A 23,418-nucleotide genomic window follows, 5' to 3' on the forward strand; every position below is an offset into this window, starting at 1 on the left:
GGATGGAGGGGAGGGGGTGTGGATGAGAAATAAAACATAATAGTTATGTGAGCTCTCATTTCCCTTAAAAAAATTCTAAGCCTGTAGAAATAAAGGGTAGACTCCAGTTTCTTTGTTTATCCTCAAATTTTGATTGATTTTGTCATTTTCCATATTTATCTCCTGTAATTTGGACCTCCCTCAAATGATGCCCTAACAAATGAGATCAGTTTTCCTCTGAATTTTTTTTTTTTAAAAGAAATTACAGCTATCCCAGACTCATGTTCTTAGGGAGGAAACAGTACATTTGGCAATTTCCATTGCTTCTGGTTGTGATCAGATTGAATTTCAGGCAGTCATCTTCAAGCTACGTTCTAATTAAGATGAACAGATATTGTCAACTGGCCTGTTTAATCAGTTTCCCATCTGGTATAATCATGTTTATGAGTGGGATCTGCTTTTGCTTGGCTCTGGCATTAGCTAAAATCAACAGAACGAGGCAGTCGCATCTCCTAAAGTAAGAACCAGGGCCCACTCTTCACTGCTAATCCTAGCTGGGAAAGCACAATTTCAAACCTGCAGAATGATTGTATGGGATACATGCACTGCTGGCAAACATGGCATCCATCCATCCATCCATCCATATTTCTGCTTACTTGCATCATTCCCTTTCAGTGAACAGTCCCTGAGCCCCTTTCTTGTATTGGTGTTCTCTATGACCCAGGGCATACTGTTATATAAGAGTATTTATGTTCTTGGTGTAGTGGACAAAGTCTCAAAAAAATATGGATCTGAAAAATAAAGCCTAGCACTATTTAGGGAAGGTAGAATATGAAAAATTCTTACATTGAAAATAATTGTCTGTACAGTTTTGTGTTCTGTTTCTAAGGATGATGATTGTGCCAAAGGAGGGCATCGTTACACTATTTCCTCAAAGGAGCATGCCTTTGATAAATTATTTGTGTCTCTGTGATGGATGGTGCTTCATTGATCTCCTGACTAAATAAAGGACAGACAACACTGGGGGAGAGATTTCAAGTTAACATAGGTGTGAATGGACGAATACCACTGCTTCCTATCAGGAGAACAATTTAGGCATCAGGATAAATATCTTTGGGAACGTTTCTGCGTGTCTCCTGTAGCCCACTCAGATCTCAGCCAATGTGGCAGCTCCTGTAATGTAAACAGACACAAGAAAGATGCTAAAATGCTCTGTGGTTCAATATGCCCATAATATTATATTTGACATGGGGCTTAGTCAAGATTTTGTTAACAAGAGACTTATGAGACTAGACTGTATTGTTTAAGGAATAAAATAAATAGTAGTGAAGGCAAGGTGTGTTTGCTCTTGGGAAACTCCATTTAACACTGGTTACAACACTCAGCGAGGAGAGAATGAAATGGGTTAGGAGTTCCCACCTCCGTTCTCCCATTCTCGGGGGCCAGTCCTCCCCGTCTCCCTGTGAGCTTGTGAAGCCTGGGCAGAGGGAAGCCCCCTTTAGCACGGAAGGAAAGCCTTCGGAGGCTAGAATTCCTTTCTTAAGTAAAGAGGGCTGGGGTTTCACACAAGACTGGTGGTGACACTGCATGGGGGGGTGGTTGAGGTGCGACTGTAGGAGGAAGGTAAGAACAGGGAGCAGCAAGAAGGTCACTAAGCAGAAGGGAGATGAGGTGCTAGATCACATTCACATGAACAACCAACAGAGATCCCGGGGGGAGCCCTTCACCTCCTCCTCTGACAAGTATGAATGATTCTGACCGAGTCATCACCTCCTGTCTGTATTGCCTGGCTGCTTAGCCTGAATCACCGATAAAAGAACTGCTTCTTAACACTTCGGTGAGGGTCCCGTGTCTCTTTCTTCAAGGAGGAGGCTGTGGGATTATTCGCAAGAGCGGCGGTTCCAGGCAGCATGTGGGACCACCAGGTGGTGCTCTGGGAGGCACAGCCCTGACCTTCCTCTTGGAGTCATCTGTGTCAAGCAGACCACACTGATCGTCACATGTCTTCCTGGGCACTGCAGACTGTAGGGCGGACTTCCTGCATTCCCCTGGTAATCTCTTCCCCACTTAGGGACAGAGGTGGGGCCCTGCCATGCTGTGGTTATGGAAAAAGCACTTCATGATGATTTAAATGATTTAAATAGGAAGTGGACCATGGAGGGAGGAAGCGAAGTCCTTTGTCTTAGATGTGTTTTAGCAGATGTTGCTCAACAAATTGGAAGGGGCATTTGAGGTAGAATGTGTTAACTCAAACATTGTAAGGGTGACCAGAAGCCCCCCAAGTTGACCACATACCAAGATCAGCTATTGAGCTGTTGACAAGACAAATATCTGGGTTCTACACCAAGACTGGCCAAGTCAGAGCAACTGGAGGTAGAGGAAAGGAACCTATATATTTTTCACATAGTGACTCTAAAACACAACCATGTTTTAGACCCAGTGGACTAGATGAACTTTAAGGTAGAAATTCAACCCTGAGATTTTATGTTTCACATGAAAATCAGTAGCAGTCTCAGAAGTCTGATAAGGTTTTGAGTGTCACCCTACATGTTGCATCACTTTTTAAGGTCTGGTCCTTCTGTATCTTGTAGGAATTGGGGGAGTTTTACCGAGTGTTGAAAGACTGTTCGCAGTAAGGGTGGGTGTATTTTAGTTACTACCTGCCGGGGCTGACAGGTAGAGCTGCGAGTGACGCGGTGCATGGGTTCGAAAAGACTTACAAATAAGCTGAAAAAGTGAAAAAGAATTCTGGAACCCTTCCTGGGACACTGGGAGCCATGCACATAACATCACCCATCTGGTACCTATTTTTTTTCTTCCTTGTGTGGGCTGAGATCAGTAGCGAGAGAAAAATATAATGAAGACAAAGGTGTACAAGATGAGTGATGTAACACAAGAGTTTCTCAGCACGGACTTTCCCGTATCGGTGCCAGGCAAACGCGGGGCAAAGGACCATATTAAGTGGCCATTTTATCATCAAGGGCCCTGGCAAAACTCTTCTCTTTGAGGCTCAAATTTATACTTGTCACCCGATAATCAAGGAAAGGCTCTTTAAAAACAGACGCGGTGACAGGACGCAGTACTTGAAAGCAAGCTGTAGAGATTAGCACATGGGCTTGAGGATTTGTTATTGGACACTTCCACACTCTTACATCGATTTAGTAGTCTGTTTACAGCCCAACTTGCCTGTTAAACTCTTGCCTCCGTGGAACTTTCTGTGTAAGCTGGCCTCCACCACAGCACTTCTCCCCTTCTCAAAATATTCAATAGCTCTTCATCACTAAAAGGATAAAGCTGACTCCTTAGTGTGAGAGTCATCAAAGGCTGCTGTGATGTGCCCTCTGCCCACCTGTCTAGATTGCTCTCTACAGTTTTTTCATGCCCTGTACTTGAGCTGTGAGTCCTTGCTTATCGTTGAACAAGCTTTGTTGAGATTGCTTGTTTGATTTTGCCCACGCCGTTTACTCCACTCATGTCTCCTGCCCACCTAGTGATTCTTCAGACTATAACTGAAGCTCTTCATAGTTTTTGCTCTGATTCTCCATCCCCCACTACACTTCCCCCACCAAGCAGAGTTGATCTCCAGGCTTGGGGCTATTGTTGTATATAGAACTTCAACTTATAGATCATTTATTACACTTCACAATAAATTGTTTATAAGTTTGGCCCATCTCTTCTAACGGACTGCAGCTGGTTGAGCGAAAGCATGAGTTTATTGTCTTGTTCAGTATCTGGCACCCAGAAGGTGCTTTCTGCACATTGGTGACAAAAATATGACAACTATGAGCCAATAGTTAGGGGATTTTTATGTTCTTTATGAAACAACAGATTCCAGGAACTTTGAGAAACAGTCATGGACCAGGAGTACTGATGTGTCAGCCTGTGTTTGCTGTGTTCTCCCTAAGAGTCAGAGCAACCTGGGTGTGTCTGGAATATCAGATAAATAGACACTAGGTATTCCTGGAAAGGACACCAGGCATTTCAAAGAGGAATTACAAACTTCTTCGGAGGAAAACTGGGCAAGTCAGAGGGGAAGAGTGATTTTGGGGAGAGTGTAATGTTTATTATTCCGAGTATTGTCTCACCTAGTCCTCATGAGCTGATTGCGGGAAAGTCCTGGGAGAAAGGGCTGTGATCATTATGGGGTAAGTAATTAGAGATAGTTTAGTGAAATTGATGTGACCCATTCAGAGTCGCTTTCTAGCGAAAAGAGACCCTAGTAGGGGTGGCAATGTAATTGTCTTACTTGGAGTGATACCATGAAAACATGTTGACATAGAGTAGAGACATTGACCTGGAATGGCCAGGAATCCAGAGAAGCCTAAGGACAGCGAGAGAGAGAGAGAGAGAGAGAGAGAGAGAGAGAGAGAGAGAGAGAGAAGGAGAGAGGAAAGAGAGAGACAGAAAGAGACAGAGATATGCAGGAGATGACAGCTCTCAACTGCAAGGCATCAGAGACAGAGAAGGAGAGGAGAAACATGATGTGGATATAGTGGGAGCTCAAGCAAGACCCCCTCCAGGAGTTCCCGAATTATTTGGAAGAAAGTTTTATTTCTTCAAAATGAGAGAAATGCAGAAGTAGAGAAATACTGTTTTCTTCTTTTTTAAATGCGTACACTTCTGCTTTTTAAAATTCCATGTCCTTCATTTCCCTTTGGTGTGGTCTTGGAAAACACAAACTGCAAAAACGAGTACATAGTGTGGTTCCCGCCAATTGATGGACCAAGATATGCTTAAATAAAAAGAAAACCATGCAGAAGTACTTTAGGAGTTCATAGGATGAAAGTGTCCTCTCCTTTCTAGATTGAACTTCCTGGCAGATAACTTTCAGGATTTAATTTTGCCAAAGGTTTCAGCTGTTATTTTGCCCCAAAGGAAAGCTAAAGATGGGACAAAAATAATTCCTTCCCTCCAGGCTTAATTTCGCATCAGCATATATCACTGTTGGCATCTGAAAAGGGGCTAATTTGCAAGATAGAATTTACAAGTTAGGTACTTTAATTTTCTTTCCATTGTAAAGTTCATATGGATGAAAAATAGACCGGCAGCTGTTATAAATGTGTGGGTCAAATAGAAGCGCTTAGGAATAGAGAAGTAAAGACTCCTGTCTTACACTGTTCACTGAGAGAATGTCTTAAGAGGCTGATTTGGGAGCTGCTTGCCTAACAGTGACAAAACAGTGACGTTGGCCTCAGTATCTTAACTAGAAATTAAAAACTGAGAATTTATCTTAAGATTCTTTTTGGCTTAATCACTGTGACTACAGTATTTCCTGCTCTGCTAGAAGGTGAAAAGTTTATGAACAATTCACAGCATCTTTATGTGAAAAAGACAAGTCAAGGATTTCATTTGGCATTAATTCTAAAGAATTAAATAACAACACAACAAACTGCCACTAAGACCTAAGAACATGCATCTAAAACACAGAGCCAACTGGATAGTCAGGGAATCACAGTGTCATGGACTTTATGAGCTGAGGGGAGCTGCCAAGATCACCCAGCACAATGCCCTCATCTCACAAATGGGAAATCCAGAGAAACTGATAGATTGTGGATTGAAAACATTTAACAGGGTGTCTGCTACTTCTTGAGCAAGGAAAACAGTCTCAGGACTCTGGTTAGAGCTAGGTGGAAAAAATCATATAATAACCCCTTTGGTTCCTCCAGAATACAAAGCATTTAACTGAAACAGTAACACTATACTCAACTGTTTTTGTTTTTAAACCCATTTATTGAGTTAATGATTGACATATACAAAGCATCACATATTTAATGTACATATTTCATAATGAGTTCAGGAATAAGTGTGTACTCATGAAATCATTACCACCGTCAACATCATAAGCACGTGCATCTCCTCCCCAAATTCTTTCCATCCCCTATGATGACGGTGATGGCAATGTGTGGAAAGAACATTTAAAATAAGGTCTATCCTCTTAGCAAATTCCAAGTACAACACAGTATTGTTAGCTGTGGGTCTCGTGCTTGCCGTGTCCTGAGGATTTGGTTGTCAGGCTATATGATCTTAATAACTTTAAGCTCCCTTTATTTCCTCATTTGTAAAATGTGGATAAAATTAATGTATATCTCATTCGCCTTTTGCGAGGATTAAATGTGATACTGAATGCAATTTTCTTGGCATAGTGCTAGGTAAATAATAAGTGCTTAAGTCAGCAATATGGCGACTTAGGAGGCACTGGGGTCTGGAACAAAATGCGAGCAGTGTGGTGAGTGGCAGGGGCGAAGTGACATTCACCAGGGGTTAACAAGGACTTACACAGTAGGAGGCATTCTGGGCAAGCATTCAGTGTCAGGGCATTCCCAGTAAGTGCAACGCACATGTGTGAGAAGTCAAAGATCTCTGGCACTAGGCCAGATCTGGGAGAGGTCCTCTCCACGGCACATGGCTGGCGGCACATACAGGGGAGGCAGCAAGGTGGTTTGGCTTTCAGCTCTTTTCAAGACAGTGATTCAGGCACAAACAGCAATGTAGGAGTTCGTTACAGCATCAAGGTCCAAAGTGGGAGGGTTTAATCTTGTGTGGTTGTGGTGGAAATCCAATAATTAGAGCTGGTGCATTAGTCCATAATGATCAGTGCTTCCAAAATCCTATGGTCAACAGGACTGGTTTCAATACATTGAGGGTAGAAGAGGGTGTGGGAGTGGGAAGTAGGAAAGTAACAGGAGAGGCTGAGCTCACATCCTGGGATCAATTGCCCAGTTATGGGGAAAGGAAGACAAGCTGAGAAGGAACAGACAGGTTCTTTATCTCAAGGTAAAGAAACCCCAGCATTCTTAACACATCATAGGAACTAAGTGTTGGGATCATTCACTCTTCTTGCAGGGCAGCAACTCCGAATTATAGAACACTAACCCTGAGATAGACCCCGGAGGTCCTATGATGTAACCCTTGCCTCTTTTTAATCAGTGTCTCCCAGAGATTTCTCCCTAAGCTACCAGTTTTAGCATCATTAAAATAGAAAATCTGCTGTCTTTAATCGAGTCTCCTAAATCAGACTCTCTGAATGCACAGGGGTGGGGAGGTTAGAAATTTGCATTTCAACCATCTCCAGGGTGGTTAGGAACCTTTAGTTTTGTGGTTCTTAACCTGGACTGCCCATTATAATCACCTAAGGATGATGTTAAAACTGTGGCCCAATTGAACTCGAATTTCTGGGGGAGGGTCAATGCACTGGTACTTCTAACACTCATTCTGTGTTGAGAACTGCAGGACATAGAGGTTGGTAAAGTGACTTTCAAAAGGGCACTCAACTGAATAGTGGTAGAGTTGGAACTAGAATGCAGTCTTTCCTAAAAAGTAAAACAAGGTCTGACCGGTCTCCAAAACGGAATGAACAAGTATCAAAATCAGAGGAATGGAAATGATGACTTGAGAAAAATGGTAGTAGGTCTAGCGTAAGGACTGGTTGGGGCATGTTGACTGCCTTTATGATCTAGCCATAACCTGGCATGCCGTGGGCTGGCTGTGTTTAATCAGGGGTGTACTGATAGAAATTGAGCCCCTGAGCACGCACTTTTCAATGAAATTGCTGCAAAAAAGCTACAGTTAAAACAATCCTTATCATTACCCAATTAGTAGCCAATGCACTGTCTTGCTGTTAACAAATCCTGAAGCTCCAGGTAACCATCCAAATCGATGAGCAGGTATATATGAAGCTGGTTGCAGAGCTGAGGTGGAGAACTGAAAAGAACAGTTCTCACTGGACTCCTGAGGAAAGAGAATGAATTAAATGTGTATTGTATCCTCCTTTTTCTGAGTGCGTGATTCTGTGTTAGGAAGGTAGATCCATCTCAACTTCAACCTTCACTAATCTCTGAATGCCTTAGCTCCAGAAGCTAAATTCCTAGCTGGCAACGGGTGAAGAATTTAACCTGGTGCACAATCTGGGGGTGATGTGTATTGCACTTACCTTGAAAGCATTTGTCTATACAAAGATGCGTACGGTAATGTTCATAGCCACTTTATTTGTAACAGCCACAAACTGGAAAATAACCCAGTGCACATCAAAAATGAATAGATAAACAAATTGTGGTCTATCTGAACAATGAAACACCATTCAGTAATAAAAAGGAAATAAACTATGGAGACACACAACAACATGGATGAATCGCAAAGTAATTCTGCTGAGTGAAGAGAGGCAGACAAAAAAGAGTACATATTATGTGATTCCATTCATAGAAAATACTAGAAAATACAAACAAATCTGTAGTGATAGCAGATCCGTGGTTGCATGAGGATTAGGGACAGCAGGAAGAGGTGGGAGGAAGCGGTCACAAAGGGGCAGGAGGAAACTTTGGTGGATACTGAACTTTTTAATTATCTTGATATTAGTGATAGTTTTGTGTGCATCAAAACTTATCGATTGCACACTTTACATATGTGCAGGTTATTGCATGTTAAGTATATCACAATCATATCATTTAAAAAACAATTACATAATAAACTTTCTCCTTAAGTTGCTCATTGCATAGCAGTAGATAGACAGACAGGCATCATTACCATGCACCTGTCCAGTGCAGTTACGGAGGGCTTTGGCAATATGCAGAGGCAAACCAATCCAGCAATGCCTTCTGTCTGGAGGATTCAGGGAAGGCTCTAAAGAGGCACCGTTGGTGAAGCGTAGGGGCTTTAAAATGATCAGTTTCAGACAGGACTGGAGATATACTTAGAAGCCAGTTAGTCAAGGGCTTGTCTGTCACATTAGGAAGATGTAGGCCAAGGAGAGAAGCAGGACCAATGAATACATTAACAATATTAGTCATAATTTTTTGGTGGGGGCCTGATTTTCTCAGTAAGATTTATGATTCACAATATGCTAGTCATTTAAAGATCAGTGGGCCTTGATTGAATGAGTAGCCTCATTCTTTTGCCCTTTACTCTCCCGTTATCCACTGCATGTCCTAAAAAACATGTGCTAACATGAGTGTGTTGGTTCCAGCTCTAATAAGGCTGGAGCGTTCACTCTTAACAATTTGTCTTTGTCCTTTTGCATCCTCTTTCTTTCCACTTACTTTCTTTGAATGTACTGAAAAACACAGTTTTTTCCTTCTTAGCGAGATACATGAAATTTTTCTCTTAAACTTGGGCTAGTGTAACATGATCAATTTGTTAAAGATCTAGGGAAGGGACTTTTGTGGCAAACTTCTCAAATCTTTATGGTGACTATTCTGTCTAATTTGCCTTCAGATGACTTTTGGGCGGGATGAATGGAAAAAGGAGAGAACATAGCAAGACGAAAAGCAGGGGAGGAGGGAGGAGCAGAATGAGGATTATGTGAAACCCCACCATTAAGTGCTTGGTAAATAATGCAAAAAAATTGCTATCAAAGCCTTTTCTTGAGTATTTATTGAAATCTATATTTTAATGCATTTGTCCTGGTTTTGTAATTGCAAAGGAGCCAGAAGAAGATTTACCCTTTTTGGTTCCCATTCTGTATTATTCTCTCCAGAGTACAAATAAATCAAATATATGGATTTTATTTTTTAAAGCCTCAGAAAGAAAATAAAATTGTTGGTATCGCATAAAGAAACAGGCTCTGACTTAATGACTTAAAATAGCTAAAATTTTCTAGTCCCTTTTTTGCTTTATTTATCTCCTTTGTATTTAGCCTCCACAGAAACATACCAAGTCGTTTTTGTTAGACCTATTTAGAGATGAAGGAAATGGAGGGGTAGAGATTACCTAGATTGCTCAAAGTCAGGTAGTTAATACAGGTTTCCCCTGCTGTCTGAAGGTAGAGCGTTTCTAAGAAACCTTTCATAAGCTGAAATGGCGAGGAGTGAAGAAGCAATTACCTTGGAGCACATCTTGCTAACGGATGCACAAAATAACTCGAGATGAAGCACAGATGCTCACAGACGCAGTTCAAAGTTGTGGCGGCTTGATGCTGAGATGCTGGATGCAGTTCCCTGGGAAGGGAACTGGCGGCGCCATTCTCGGTACTCTGGGTGCGAACTGAGCTGCAGCTACGACGCAAAACTGCATCCACACCTACCAAATACACGCTGAACCCATGTTCGTTTTTTTTTTTTCGCTTCCTTTCATAAAAGGGCAAATTCTCTTCAGATTTCTTTCCATTGGTGAAAACAGGTACTATTGTAGGTCTTTTGTAAAAGTGAACTGATGTAAAGTAAACTTTTGAAACGGGAGGGGGTGGGCACCTGTAATTACGATCTGCTGGCTTAGCTGACTCGAACCTACGTCTGTCGTATCCAAAGCCCATGCTCTTTCTATCGCTCTGTATTTCCTCAAGCAGGTTTTATATATTAAAGAGATATTTAAGCATAGGTGGTACGGCACTGTCACATAGTAAGCACTCAAAGAGTCTGTTTGTGGATAGAAAATTGATCTAATTCTCAGAGTATATTTTCTAACTCCTAAGTTCTTTCTTCCTACATTGAGTCAATCTTTAGAAATGAGATCTGAAGGGGAAATTTAAGGGATTTATCTTGCCTCCTCCCTTTCCTGGAAAGAGTCTGTTTGAAATAGTTTTGCTATTACTTTCAGCAGAAAACTAAAACTAATTAATGAACCAAATTAAAGTTATAGAATTTAAAAGTATACCTAGAATGAAAAATTAGATTAAAATTAATAATATGACATTAATAAAATTTTACGCTATCAATATTTACTTTAAATGTAAATGGATTAATTTCTATGATTAAAATAATAAAAATTATTTTGATTTTTCATTTAACCAAAAGACATAGAATGGCTGAATGAATTAATAGACAAGACCAAACTATATGCTGCCTATAAGAGACTCACCTCAGCTTTAAAGACACACATAGGATTAAAGTGAAGGGATGGAAAAAGATATTCCATGCAAACGGAAACCAAACAAAAGCAGTGACATACTTATACAGAGAAAATAGATTTTAAGTCAAAGACTGTAATAAAAGACAAAGAAGGTCATTATATAGTGAAAAGGGATCAATTCATCAAAAAGATGTAACAATTGTAATATGACAGGCCCAAAGCTAGCATTTTCTCAATGGTGAAAGATTAAAAGCTTTTCCTCTAAGATCAGGAACAAAGCAGAGATGCTCACTCACAATATTTCTGTTCAACACAGTACTGGAAGTCCTAGCCAGGGTTATTAGGCAAGGGAAGAAGGCACTGAAATCAGAGAGGAAGAAGCAAAATTGTCTCAGTTTGCAGACAATAAGATCTTATTTATGGAAAACCCTGAAGACTCCACTAAAAACCTGTTAGAACTAATCAACAAATTCAGCTATAGCTGCAGGATACAAAATCAATATACAGAAAGCAGCTGTGTTTTACACACTAACAATGAACTATCTGAAAATAAAAGGAAGAAAACAGTCCTATTTACAATAGCATTAAAAACAAAACAAAACAAAACAAAGGCTAGGAATAAACTTACCTGTGATAAAAATGAGTGCACTGACAATTATGATATTAATAAAAGAAGCCAAAGAAGACACAAATAAATGGAAAGATATCCTGTGTTTGTGAATCAGAGGAATTAATATTGTTAAAATGCCCATACTACCCACAGTGATTGCTGATTCAATGCAGTCTCTATTAAATTTCCAATAGCTTTTTTTTTTTTTTTTGACAGAAATATAAAAATCTGTCTTCAAGTTCACGGCCCTCTCACTGATTTTTATGGTATCATACCTACATTCTTCCTAGTGGCTGGTCTCCTTCTGCGGTTTCTAATGTTTCATTATTACTCACTTTCAGTGGGGATTGTTAACTCTGTTGTAATTGAATCCAATCTTATTTGAGGAAATGTTGCTAAAAAGTGGTTCTGCATTTGCATGTGCCAGGTACTCTTCCCATTACATCATCAGTTTTATTTTGAGCTCTCAGCGCTGGTATTCAAAACTAGAGAAACTCAAATCCTTGGAAATGCAGAAAAATTCCCCTTAGAGTCTGTCCTAGAAGAGAGTTAGGCCTAGGGAGGAAGGGCAGATGGGTCACTTTGAAAGGATGCGGAGATCCATGAGATGCCACTTCTAGTTCTTTTGCATAGAGAACTGAGCAGATTAGCATCCAGCATATTAAATTCTGAAAAATCTGAAAGGAAGACAGTCTCATCCTTGCCAAAGTGAATCTTCGTTTCCAATACTGACAAGTAGCAGCTTGTACTCCAAAACACATAGAGCTGGAAAATCCATGCTCTGTTCTTAACCCTACCCAAATGTTCAAGCTGCTCTTCCTTTCATTGAAAATTGAATGCACAAGACATTCTTAAATAAGTCTAGCATCTTAGAATTACAAGTTCCAATTTCCTTCTGCAACTCATGTTGGCCTCCTGAAGGTCCACTTGGCTTCTTGGCAGTACCTCTAAGGTAGGATTAGGTGCAGCTATCTTGTGGCTCCCATAGCAAGGGACTGATGTAAAAGTTTAAAACTATGTTTTATCGATCTTCCCTTGATATTAAGAATGATAACAATAATTAACATTTTTTTAAGACTTCACATGGGCCGGTCACTATGTAACTGCTTTATATTAATTATGTCATTTAATCATTTATTTATAATGCATAATAATCATCTATCATTCATATTATAAATAATTGCACCATCATGCATAATATGTAATAACCACATGTATCACACAAGTAACATAAACATCGTACCTTGTGTTTGCATAGTATCTTGCAGCTTATAAGGTGCTTGTATGTTTTGAATTTTTGGTACAACTATAGGGAGTCGTAGAAGAATTACTAATATTCTGCATGATCAACAGCTGAGAGAAATATCTAATATGATGAATGACAGAATCACATTCAGACCATATTGCTAAGCAGAATGATGAGCAGGAAAATGAACAATTAGGAGTAAAAACTACACCAAAGTAAAATCTTATACTTAGGAGGGGAAAATTTCAAAATTCTTCATAATGCATTTATTCAAACCATTGTCAAGCACCTCTTTATGTTGCAGACACTCTCGTGGGCTTTGGGGGTACAGGGGTAAACAAGATGAAAAAGAAAACGTGTGGGTAAGATAGACTGTAAACAAATAAATGTGAACTCTAGTTTCCGGCAGTGATACACATCGCTGCATTAAAACAGCTGAAGCCTTAACCCCCAGCGGGGCTGTATTTGGAGACGGGGCCTTTAAGGAGGTAACCGAGGTTAAATGAGGTCATAAGGGTGAGGTCCTAATCTAATAGGATTAGGATTCTTATAACAAAAGGGAGAGAGAGTGCTTACTTTCTCTTTTCACACACACAAGTGAGGACCCAGCAGGGAAGCCACTGTCTGAAACCAGGAGGAGGGTCCTCACCGGAAACGGAATTGGCTGGCATCTTAATCTTGGACTTCCAGTCTTCAGTACGGTGAGAAAATGAATTTCTGTTGTTTAAGCCAGCTAGTCTGCGGTATTTGACTACGGCAGCCCAAGGAGACTGATACAAAAGCCTTATGTGAAAAGCATCGGGGAAGGTTTTTTCATTCGTTTCGTTTTGTTTTGTTGGCCCGCATTCAGTGCATGGGTCTGCCCTGCTGGTCTTTGTCCCCCTCCAGGGAGAGGACACGCTGAACAGGTCAAACCTCAACTGCAGACTGTGCCTCTGTGATGCTGCACTTCAAGACAATGGATACCTGGCAATATAACCATTCCAGCAGAGGAGAGGGTTCTAGAAATCACACAGGAAAAGCTTGAGGAGCCAAGGATGTCCAAAATGGAGAAAATGAAGCTGGGAGTAGACAGAAAAGCTCACCTCCAGGATTGAAAAGGTAGCACCAACATCAAGGAGAGGAATTTTTAGGCAATCAGATTTGCCCTAAACATGAAAGCTCCCTCTTGCACACTTACTTAAAACCAAAAAATTTTACCTACCTAGGAAGGAAATAACCTCCCTACCTCTTGCAGTGACCATCGCAGGATAGAAAAAATATTTGTAAATATTTTATACAAATATACAAATATGCAAAAAATTTTGTAAGGTTCCCAGTTCAGTGGATTTTTTTTTCTTCCTTTGAGGGGACAGCTGTCCTTTGACACATGTGCATGGCCAGACATAAATCAGAAAAACAGACTGTTTCACGAGACTGGACACTGAGGTGTATAGCTACACAGGGATAACGATACATGTCTGAACATGTGCGTGAACTCCAAGTGCACTGCCAGGCTTCATGTCTGCGGCATCCTTTATTCAGCTGAGCAGTTTCTGATTTGGAAAGTTTGCCCCCAGGCAAACAAATATTCACATTATGGACTTTGATGTTACCCTTCATATTTGTGAAGTAATGAGTCTATTCCTTTTTCAATATTGAAATCATTTTAGGAACAGAATATAAACAAATGAACTTCCATAAGCAAAATAACATTCTTTTTATGATTATAAATGTAATGCATAATCATTGGTAGAAAGTACAGGGAAGCACATAGAATAAAAACAGTCACCCAGATTCCATCTCTAAGAGAGAATCATGGTTAAGATTTTAGTGTATTTAATGACAGTCTTTTTTTTTTTAAACTATGTATAGCCATATGTGGATTATATACATACACATATTCCTTTTTTAAATTAAAATTGGACATGTACTTTTCACAATGTATAACACATTTTGAGCAATGCCCTGTATCATCAAAGAATTTGAAAAAATGATTTTTAAAATAGCTGTGCCATATTCCATGCATGAATTTACCACAATCACAATAAATTTCAACATTTGCCCGTTGACTATTTACAGTGTTGCCAACATTTCACTCTTGTAATTACCACTATGACCAACACCCTTGTACAAATATCTTTGTATACATCTTTTATTATTTTCTTAAGATAATTGCAAAGCATGGAATTAAAGTGTCAGTGCATTTAATCTGTAAACCTCTTGGTAGGAATTGTGCCAAATTACCCTCCAGAAAGATTGTAACAGTTTACATTCCCATAATTGGTACATAAGTGCCAATTTCCAGTATTTCCATCAATTCTAATAGGTTTTTAAAAATTAATTTTGTCACTTTTGATAAGTCAAGGTGGACTTTCAGTTTTATTATAATTTCTTTCATCAGCAAAATTTAGTTTTCCTTCTATGGGGCTCTGTGACGTATTAAATTTTTTTCTGTTAAGTTTGTTCATGTTCTTTGTTAGTTTTTCTATTGGCATTTATCTTTGTCTTGTTAAGTTGTAAGGATACTTCATAATGTAAATAAATAGACACTTTGTAATGTATTTTTTGAGTTTATCATTTTCTTTCATTTTTTCAACATTATTGACTTGAAGAAGGATTTCCAGAAACTATTTGGTTAAAACCATGCATCTTTTCTTTTGTAATTATTTTCCTATTTAGTTTATTCTTCAGAAGTTTTTTTTCAACCTAAAGTTAGATAAATATTGATGTATTTTATTCTACTTATATAGCATTTTAAACCTTTTCCTCCATTGTGTCTTTTAAATATACTCTGAGGTATGAATCTAACTTATTATTTCCCACATAGTTAATTTAACTAGTTTCCCCACACTATTTACTAAATAGTCCTTTCTCGTCAACTGCCTAAGATACCACCAAAAGTGTATCAATTCATCCATTATAACTATATTTTTGTAATTATTTGAGTTTTACAGTAAGTTTTATCAATTAATCTTTTGAATGATATTTGTACAAGATTGGCAAAATGTTGATTGTTTTTGAAGCGGAGTAATGGGCACTTGAAGGTCCTCTTACTTTTCCTTTCTATTTAAAAATGTTTCTAGTAAAATGATACTATTACAGTTATAGCTGCAGGAAGTCTAAGCCTTCATACTAGAACTCCTATAGCTTCCTCAAATCCAATATTCAGTTCAGTATCACCAAAGCCTAACACAGCCATTAAAATATCATTGCCACCCCTTCAGATCAGGCAGCTCTTGTCTTCCCCAGACCTCTTGCCTATGCGCTCACGTCTCCAGCTGCCCTCACGCCGGATCTTTCTGCCATGCCCTCCTCTCTGCCCCAGGCTCCTTTCCCGCCGAGCCCAACCGTGCACCCTGGAATCTGGCCTTAGCAACTGGTCACCGGTTACCCTCCTCTGAGCTCACTCTGCTGCTTCTCACCTTGGTTCATTTGCACCCTTCTCTCTCCATTTAAAAAGTGTCTGACTTCCTTGTCTACCAGGCAAACTGGTGTGGCCCCTTCAATACTCAAAGGAGGCAGCAGCCTTAGGAAGCCTTCCTTAGGTCTGCACAACACCCCCAGCCTCAGAAAGCTGCATGCCGTCTCCTTGGGGTTCCCAGCACTGAACAGACTGCAGTGTATTTGTTTATGCAGCTAGTCTTAAAGGCATCCAAGAGTCATAGTTACTTACATAACCTCAGTGCCTAGCAAGGGTCAATGAATAGCTCATATGCAAACAAAAGGAAAATCTGCCTTCTAAACCCACATGAAAGAAACAATTATCCTAAATTGGAATTTAATTGTGGTAATTTTTCTGTCTCTCATTTCCTAAGTGTAGTTGCCCCTCCAGGTTTTGTCCTAATGAGATGCAGATTTACCATGAAACTAACAGAGCTTAATTTTTAGGGCCCCTCATAAGACACTCTCTTTTCCAGACACTAGGAGGGGCCTGGAAGCATGCTCACACTGGGCATAGAATATTGTAATATGTGCCAAATGCAGATCTCTTCCCCTCCATTTCCTCACTTGTTGGATGGTGGTAGAGTGAGCATGGGCACTTCTGGGATTCAGCTAAGGAAAATAGAGTTGAGTTAGAAATAGGGTAATTTGAATGTAATCCAGTCTATTCATATGGTTTACAGTCAGTTCTGTGTGCAGTTAAGCAATGATTGGCCAACCTGGTATGGGAAAGGCAACCCCTTCTGCCCACTCTGACTCATCTTATGCCACAAAATTGCAGGACCACACATTCTACGATGATGCGAATGTGTCCCAAGGCCCCTGATATCATAAATGTATGGTTACGGAAGAAGAAGCAGAGTTTGTAATTTAATATCAAAAGCTCACCTGTGAAAAACCCTTCTAACCATTAGATATGTGCAACATTAGTCAAACAGATATTCTTGCTATCAGAGGTATGCTTAAAATATAATATACACTATCATACTATTTTTTTTTCTTGAGAATTGAGCAAAAGAGAATTTCCCAGAATTCCTGTATTTGTAGGGTGTACCCCCAGAGTGGTACTGCCACTAGTGGTGACCCCTGTGGGAAAAGTTGTGGCTTTGTGCGTGTCAATGTCTGAACTTGACCTTTCCAGAACCATGACTAGTGATGAAGCTGAGGGAAACCCTTCTAAACTATCAATAGCTAAACAAGTTTTCACCAGCCATGCTACAAAACTGAATTATCTTTCTATTCTATCAACAGAACATGATTATTATTACAAAACTGTGGTCCCATGAAAAGGTAAGCTAAGAGTGTGTAGCCAAAATTACAGGAGAAAGATATTACAGAAAGATATATCAGAAGAATTCATCCCAAAAATGTTATGCTATTTTTTTTTTTTTTTGGTATTTTCTTTTTCTTAAAAATGTAAAGTCCCATGAGCCGTGGATCCATCTCTAGTCCTTCCCTTCTGATTTCTTCAACACTTTGTGTCTCTCCAATTGTAACACCTTCCTCATGATTCTGAAGCCTGCTCTTTTTCAGACCATTCTTTTTCGGCTTACGGGTACCAGTGGGATATCGCCTCCTGGTCATCTTCTCTCCAGTCAACTTCTCGCTTCCTTGGCTTATTAAAGACTGTAGCTTCCCAGTTTACTTTTTTAGCATCACCACTCCCCTCTCTTTCCTCAACTTCTTTACTGCATGGCTCTTATCTAACTCATCACATCCTCTTAAATATTCTTCCCAATGTTTCTTCCACGTAACTACTTTTACATTCCTGTTGTCACCTCTGAAGTTAAAATCTCTATGGCCTTGTATGTAACTATCATAGCAGCTTCCTAAATTGGATCCCTGCCTCCTATCTTCCTGTGAATTTTATTAGGTTTTACATTGTTTATACAACTGATGCACTAAATTGTTGGGATTGAGAAAGGCCTGTTTCCTCCTATCCATTCAAATCTACTCTACAGGGTTAATTTTCCTCCACCCTTTAGGTGAAATCTCAGGAAGATCTCACAACGTATTGCCATGTACTTAGATAATTAAAAAACAAAACCTCCTGGTCACTTTTGTCACAATTGGTCTCGGTTCTGTAATTAATATTCAGTCTAATAACTGGAGCATCAATTTCATTTATATATACGGAGAGAGAGAGATCCTGTGACTGGAGGTTAGCAAATTCAAAATCTGTGGCTCAGGTCAGTAGGATGAAGACCCAGGGAGAAGTCAGTGTTGCAGCTAGAATCTGAGGGCAGTCTTGAGGTCAGATTCTCTCTCTCTTGAGGGACTTCAGTCTTATTCTCTTAAGGTCTTCAACTGATGGAATGAGACCCACCCACACTATGGAGTGTAATCTGCTTTACTGAAAGTCTACTGATTTAAATGTTAATCTCCTCTTAAAAATACCTTCACAGCAACATTTAGAACTGGTGTCTGACCAAGTATCTGGGTACTATGACCCAACCAAGTTGACACATGAAGTTAACCATCACAATAACAGAAACTTCCCTCTCTCCAAAAACCTGCAGGCTGTTCGCCTGCATTCGGAAGAGGTTGAGCTGTTGAACCTTCTCCCTGACACCCCAGGCTTCCGCTGACTTAGTATGAGGAAGGAGGGGAGACAAGGGGCAAAACTGCTTTCTTGACTAACATTTCTGGACTTGGCATGTGGTTAAAACTGGCTGCTGATTTCTTGTGATCTTTCGAGAAGATGATGGTGTCTTACATGTAATTCCCTGATGTAGCCCCCAGCTCCTGAGCTTCCAGTCATGATGGGTCATGATTCCTTCCTCGGCCCCTGAGCATCTGAGTTCAGGGAGCTGTTCCTATGCTGAAGTCAGCTTTCTTGTGTGGGATTAAGAGGACCCAGCCAGATGTCTCTCTCTGTGGCCCACATCTAGCCCACAGGCAGCACACACATCATTGTCCCAATAACCTCAGCTGACAGCTATCTTCTAAAAACAATCTTCTTCTCCCTCCTGACCCCATTATGACCACAGGGGTGGGGCACTGAGTTACAAACTTAGTTTTGGCCATTATCTTTGTAAGTCAAAGTGGTGCTTTCAGTAGAATAGTGGTTGCCAGGGGCTGAGGGGGTGGGGGAAATGGGGAGATGTTGGTCAGAGGGTACAAACTTCCAGTTACAAGATAAATAAGTTCTGGGGATCTAAAGTACAGCATCATGACTATAGTCAGCAATACTGTGTAATATACTTGAAAATTGTGAAGAGGGTAGATCTTAAATGTTCTCACCACACACACACACACACACACAAATGATAATTACATAAGGTGATGAAAGTGTTAAGTAACCTTATTATTGTAACCATTTTGCAGTATATACATGTGTTAAATCATCATGCTGTATACTTTAAATGTACACTATGTTATATGTCAATTATATCTCAGTGAAGCTGGAAGAAAAGGCATAGAGATTAAAAAAAGAAGTGCTCTTACACCTCACTTTGGATTATGGCATCTAATATCAGACCTCATGCCGCCAGTACGGAAAACAGTATGGAGATTCCTCAAAAGACTGAAAATAAACTTACCCTATGATCCAGCAATCCTACTCCTGGCCACGTATCCAGAGGGAACTTTAATTCAAAAAAAACACAGGCACCCCAATGTCCAAAGCAGCACTATATACAATACCCAAGACATGGAAACAACCTAAATGTCTATCAACGAATGACTGGATAAAGAAGCTGTGGTATATTGATACAATGGAATATTACTCAGCCATAAAAAATAATAAAATAATGCCATTTGCAGCAATATGGATGGACCTGGAGATTGTCATTCTAAGTGAAGTAAGCCAGAAAGAGAAAGAAAAATACTATATAATATCACTTATGTGTAGAATCTAAAAAAAAAAAAGACAAATGAACTTATTTACAAAACAGAAATAGACTCACAGACATAGAAAACAAACTTATGGTTATGGGGAGAGGGGGGAAGGGGGTGGGAAGGGATAAATTGGGAAGTTGAGATTTGCAGATACTAACTACTATATATAAAATAGATGAACAACAAGTTTGTACTGTAGAGCACAGGGAACAATATTCAATATCTTGTAGTAACCTATAATGAAAAAGAATATGAAAACAAATATATATATATGACTAGAGAATTATGCTGTACACCAGAAATTGACACATTGTAAACTGACTATACTTCAATCAAAAAAAATTATAAATAATATCAGACCTCAGCTGAAACAGAGACTCTAACCCTTGCTATATTTTTAAAGGCTTATAAGTATTTGGTTCATTTCACTCCCCTGCTCAAAATCCTTCAGAGGCTCCCCACTGCTGACAGAGCTGTCTCAGTTCCCTCACCTAATCGGAAATGGCTTCTAGGCATCCTCTCTCTACTCACTTCCCTCAGACACCAGTTCTTCTCCAGTCATTCCTTCCGTTTCTACAATTCCTCCACTCTACTCATGAAAACCCTTCCCTGCAAGATGCCACCCAAGTCCCACTTCTGCTATATCCCAGAACACTGTAGATGGGGGCGATTGGGTGTATATTTACCTTTTAAGCATTTGTTCTCATTATTGTTAATCTTGCAGAGAGAGGACCTGGTTCTGTGCCTACCAGGGTTGTGACTTGGGGCAATAACTTGATGTCTCTGGACTTGGACTCCTCTCATCTGCATGAAGATGGAGATGAGGCTATCTGAATAATGCCACATGGTCATTGTGAAGATTAAATAAGCGAGTACATGCAAAGCCGGCAGCACATTTCCTGGCCTTGTGTGGCTACTGACTGCTTCTGGGGCTTCTCTTCTTATCAAGCGTTTGCATGTGGGAAAGCAAGTGGGGGGGCCCGTTTTTCCCATCCTTGCTGCAGCGAGATGGCAATGTTCTTACACATTCAAATGGGGAACAAAAATGTAGAACTGGGCAACTTTCACAGCCCAGCCCATTTTATCAGTAACTTGTGTATTCTAGCACTGTTCTGAGAATTATCTTTCTTTGTGCTTGGGGCCTCTTTCTGAGAAATGCTCTGTGGTGTGTGGTCTGAGGTCCCTGAAGCAGAGAGGAGCTATGGACAGCGACAGGGCCAGCTGCATCTTGTGACACAGGGTGGTTGCAGTAATGGAAGGCTAAGTAAAACCTGTTTGTAGGTTTCCAAGAAAAGTCCATTCCTTCCTGTTTTGCCTTTCACTCATATTATAGCTCTTTTGCAATGAATATTTTCTGTTCTTTTGAACTAGATGGTAATCTCCCACAGATAGGATCTCTGTGTGTGGTACACCCCCGGCAGCCAACCATAGACTGGATAGTCACTCAGCAACCCAGGACTCTCCCAGTGCCAAGTTTGTGCCTACCCACATGGTAACTGACCATCACTCTTTGACCCAAGAATGAAGGTACATGGCTCATGGTATCTCCATAAGGCAGAACCCTGCATCCTTATCCCTAGGCAGTCAATATGCATCCTTCCCCAAGTCCTATTAATTTTACCTGAATATCTCTCCTGTTTATCTACCTCTCTTTCTATCATCAACACACTAGTTAAGCCACTGCCATCTCTCACCTGGGCTCCTGTGATCACCTCCTAACTGATCTCCTTATAAACGTTCTAGACCCATCCGTATGTTGTCAAACTAATTCCTCAAAAAGTTAAACATAGACTGACTATATGATCCAGAAATTCCACTTCTGAGTACATATCCAAAACAGATGAAAGCAGGAATGAGGCAGGTATTTGTATACCCATGTTCATAGCAGCATGATTCACAAGAGCCAAAAAGTGGAAGCAACCCAAGTGTCCACTGATGGAGGAATAGATAAATGATACGTTATATACCTACAGTGGAATATTATTCGGCTTTAAAAGTGAAATTCTGACACAAGCTACAAGGATAAGCCTTGAAGACATTACACGAAGTGAAATAAATCAATTGTAAAGAAAAACACAGTATTCCACTTACATGAGGTACCTAGAGTAGTCAAATTCATGGAGACAAAAGCAGAACAATAATTGACTGCAAGCTTGAGGAAGAGGAGAATGGGGAGTTATTGTTTAATGGGTATGGAATTTCAGTTTAGGAAGATGAAAAAGTTTTGGAGACAGATGGTGGTGATGTTTGCAAAACAATGTGAATGCACTTAATGCCACTGAACTCCACACACAAAAATGGTAAAAAATTGCCATTTATATATAAAATATAATATATATACATGTGTATATGTATGTATGTGTGTGTGTATATGTATATATATATATATATTCCAAAAATTTAAAAAGAACATATAAGGGTTTGTGGGAGAAAACAAATCCAATCATATTATTTAAGAAACCATCAAAGAATTATAAGTGAATTGACCAGGGCTTATGTGATCTGACCTCTGCCCAAGTCTCCAATATCCTCTTCCCCACCATACTCCTCCACCTCTGTGCTCCAGCCACTGACCGCCTTCAATTCCTCAAGGAGCCTTCCTCCCTCCTACCTTAAGTCTTCCCTCTGCTTGAAATGCTCTTCACCTAGACATATTGACTTCTTGATAAAATACTAATGGCCTGTTGCTATACAAAACTGTGACTGTGGAAAAGTCGATAACTTTGTTTCCTTGAAAAGTTTGGTCTATCAAGATATGGAGCATGTTACTGCGTCTCCTATGGGAAAGCAACTTCTAAGGTTAGACTTCTAGCTCATGATGTCTCTAGCCTCCATGCCCAACCCCCCCCCATCTCGCTTTTATGTTTCTGCTGCTTCAGTAAGTACTTCTCAAGAGATATATAATATCCGTATCTAAATATCTGATACTAAAAGATGGCTTTGAATATTTCAGAAAAAAAAAGATAATAACTGATTATCAATCAAAAAGTTGTGACAGTGTTTCCTGTTATGAGCAGTTGATGAAATAAATAAACTGCTACCAAATCTTGCCTTTTGGAAATCTATATAGCTTACGTTTAAAAATTTTTTTAAAATTATCATACAGGAAATTGACCTTTTTTGTATGTTGAATTCTCTGAGTTTCAACACAAGTATAGATTCATGTAACGACCACCACAACCAGAATAGAGAACAGTTAGAGAAGAGAAAAAAAGAAAAAAAAAAAACCCAGTGTATTGTCTTCAATCGCTCTGGCTCTTTTCTGCTCCCCAGACAAGAAAAGGAGGTCTTCTCTTGATGATCTTTCTGTCCACATCTGATGTGTATTTCTGGGCTTTAGGCTACCTTTGATTCCTGGCTGGATGATATTGGAGGGAAGAAAATGATAAACTCACCACTGGTCAGTGGGAGTTCAAAGTCTGATCTCCTTTCCTGATCCACCTGCTACTACCCAGGGTTAGAATCCTTAGAACCCTCCCCCTTTGCATTCTAGCCAATATTTATAGTTACGTTCAGTGGGAGAGAAGGGTTGGGGTGTTTC

The sequence above is a fragment of the Camelus ferus genome, chromosome 27 (assembly GCF_009834535.1).
Source record: "Camelus ferus isolate YT-003-E chromosome 27, BCGSAC_Cfer_1.0, whole genome shotgun sequence".
Classification (NCBI taxonomy): domain Eukaryota; kingdom Metazoa; phylum Chordata; class Mammalia; order Artiodactyla; family Camelidae; genus Camelus; species Camelus ferus.